The sequence below is a fragment of the Aplysia californica genome, unplaced genomic scaffold (genome assembly GCF_000002075.1).
Source record: "Aplysia californica isolate F4 #8 unplaced genomic scaffold, AplCal3.0 scaffold00055, whole genome shotgun sequence".
NCBI lineage: Eukaryota > Metazoa > Mollusca > Gastropoda > Aplysiida > Aplysiidae > Aplysia > Aplysia californica.
In genome coordinates, this window is record NW_004797325.1 from 1,173,147 (window position 1) to 1,176,160 (window position 3,014).

A 3,014-nucleotide genomic window follows, 5' to 3' on the forward strand; every position below is an offset into this window, starting at 1 on the left:
GTTAGGTAGTAGTAGTAGTAGTAGTAGTAGTAGTAGTAGTAGTAGTAGTAGTAGTAGTAGTAGTAGTAGTAGTAGTAGTAAAATTATTGTAGCTATGATTATCTTTCTAATGATTATTATCATTAATAACAAATTTTCGCCTTTAATTTTGTTATTACCATACAGCCAATTCTGAGTGCGTTTTTTCCCCTCGAAACAGATCCAACCGCGACTCAAACAAACGAAAAAGAAGCTTTTGCTCTGGTGAGATCGATTCGTGTTATGCCAAACTGTCATCAACTCAGACAACATTTGGCCAAAACAGGCTCCAATATTTTTCCAAATTCTGAGGCTGAGTGGATAGTAGGCTCAGACTCGTGAATGAAGCCACGCGACATCGATGACACAGCGTTTCTGTAAATAGTCACTGTGGTGTGTCATTGTGCAAGACGTGGTAACCTGGGCTTTTTCCGTTTGTTTGTTTGTTTGGCACGTTATTTTCTGTATTTTTTTGTTGCTTTGTTTTATTTTGTTTTCATTTAAAACAAAACAAACAGGGTGTTTCACTGTGGCCACCAACGATATCGTGTTCACTAAAGTCTAATGTCTGCATTTTTTTTTCATTTTGTGCGTTATGTGACATAGATATCTATAGGTAGAACCTGAATTTAGATATATTAAATGTGCCGAATCGTATCGGTTTAACCTTTTTATCAACACTGTGCAATTTTTAACAGGCGACAGCTCTGAATCTGAGGTCTATCCCCGATAGGACGGAGCCAAATGGGAAAATACGTGTAACGTTTCTTATCTAAGGACGTGACTTTGGATCGAGCTAAGCCTTGAATCCCGACGAACCCTGAATCCTATGACTGCACTTCCGGTAATCTAACTACTAGACAGCCGACGTCACCACTCTTGAGTTTGGTTGTTGTTGTTGTCGTTCTTGTTATTGTTGTTTTTGTTTTTGTTTTTGTTTTTAAGCGTGCCGTGCTTTACTTTTACTTCTTCTGGTATCACCAGGATGTCGAGGGGAGATGCAGTTTTTGGTCCTGCGCTAGGTGTGTAGGCGTCTGTGATAGATATGTTATGTTGTTCCAGGATCTTTTTAACCCCATCCACCCTGGTCTTTCATGGTCTTCCTCTTGATTTGAAGCCGGATTCTCGAGTGTTGCAAGCTCTAGCCCCTATCATTTGCTTTTATTATTTATATTTTTGGTAAGTGTTTTACGGCTCTCGCAACTGCAAAAGGTCGTATGAATGCGCGGGACACGTTAAACATTTTCAGTTGGTAGGAAATTTTGAATTTTGCCCTGATGACAGCCGAAGCCTATTCTTATAGATTTTATACCACCAAGGGATCTTTAACGTGCGCAACTTGCACCCGGGACCTCCGAGATTTTTCGCCCTTGTCCGAGAAGGCTAGGCGTAGATCTTTCCTACCAGAAGATCAGGGATGTGGCTGAAAGACAGCAGTAAGAAGAAGCCAGGGAGTAGCAGTAGAAAGGCTGCAGAGAGAATCAGGAGCCCATAGCAGGGGGCAAAGGAGGTGACGTGTTGCAAAAAGTGGAGACGAAAGCAGACGACAGAACATTGCTAGAGAGCAGGAAAGGAGGTAAAAGGAGAACATTTTAGAGAAGATAATTTTTCGGTCGCTACCCGGATTCGAACCCGGACTTTTGAATGAGAGGCAAACACATAAACCTCTAGGCTACGAGAGCCCCCAGCCGCTAGTTGTTTCTGAGGCATTCTGGTTAGATGTCCAAACCATTGACTCTTTGACGCTCTATGAATTTTATTACTGGTAGTATTCCAGTTTGTAGGCGTATGGTTTTTATGCTACATGCATGCTTACTTTTGTAACACATCACGGGTCAACGAATGAGGCAGTGACACCTTTAGTGGTTTTAGTCAAGACTCTTTAATTGTTTACTGTAAGTGATTTTACGCACCTATTGAAGAAATTTAGATTATTTAGGAGGTGGGTTTCGACTCTTTCTGTCAGGACCAACTTGGCCTGAGAAGGATACAACGTCCTAGCAAAATACTTGATAAAAATTCTTCCCAAAAGGGAATCGAACTCAGGCCTTCTGTGTGCTGCAGCAAAGTGCCTAACCGCCAGGTGCAGACGTCGACACGTCAAATCTCCGCATCTATCGCCCTGATCTCCTGGTCCTCTCCTTTTTGTGTTTGATACTATCTTGTGACATCTCTTGTCTTCAGCTTTTATATTAATTATATGACCTTATGGTGTTGCAAGTGACGCAAAAAACTAACTAATACGTAGCTCCGCAAAGATCACGGGTGCAACGTTTATAACACAATAGGAAGTCATATTGATGTTACGATTGTTTTACTTTCGGTACATATCAAATTAAACGTCCATTTTCCAATAAAACATACAGACCTAACAGAAAAGACCCGTCCGCGCAAATTCAGTTGGAGGATAACCCTTTAGAGACATGAAACGAGGTCGCTCAGAGGGCAGGAATCTAGCATTTTGTTTATCAACTTAACAACGCCTCTTAACATTATTGATTCTAAACGTTCTTCGCCCCCATCAATACAATTTAAATTATTTAGAAAGCGGACTTCTTTGATCATGCCTATCTGAACCAACCCAGACTGAGTGGGAGACTGCGTCCAGATAGAAATACGGGGAAGCGTATCTTTATTTTCTGTTTTAAAAGGTTATCCCCGCATAGGAATCGAATTCCTGTCTTTTGCGTTCTACGACAGTCCAAACACCACTGACACCGGTCTTCAAGAGAGAATGAACAGGAAAAAACAAACAATGAACAACTCAAACAAATGCTTCAAAAGGGCCAATAAAACGAAAAAAAAATGATTTGCTATATTGCGCCCCCATCAACACAACTCAGATGAACTTTCGTTTAGTAAGAGGTTTACGTCACTTGCAACACAATTAGGTCATATAAGTACCAACGATTTTGGGTGTTACTAGAGAGGGGGAGGGAGGGAGGGAGAGAGAGAGAGAGAGAGAGAGAGAGAGAGAGAGAGAGAGAGAGAGAGAG

At 41.3% G+C, this 3,014-nt stretch overlaps 1 protein-coding gene across 1 annotated transcript in view; it reads right to left on the reverse strand.

Moving 5' to 3' along the window:
• LOC106011109 overlaps window positions 1-3,014 on the reverse strand; it is a 75,846-nt gene that overhangs the window by 70,841 nt on the left and 1,991 nt on the right. The gene's annotated exons all lie outside the window — the stretch shown is intronic.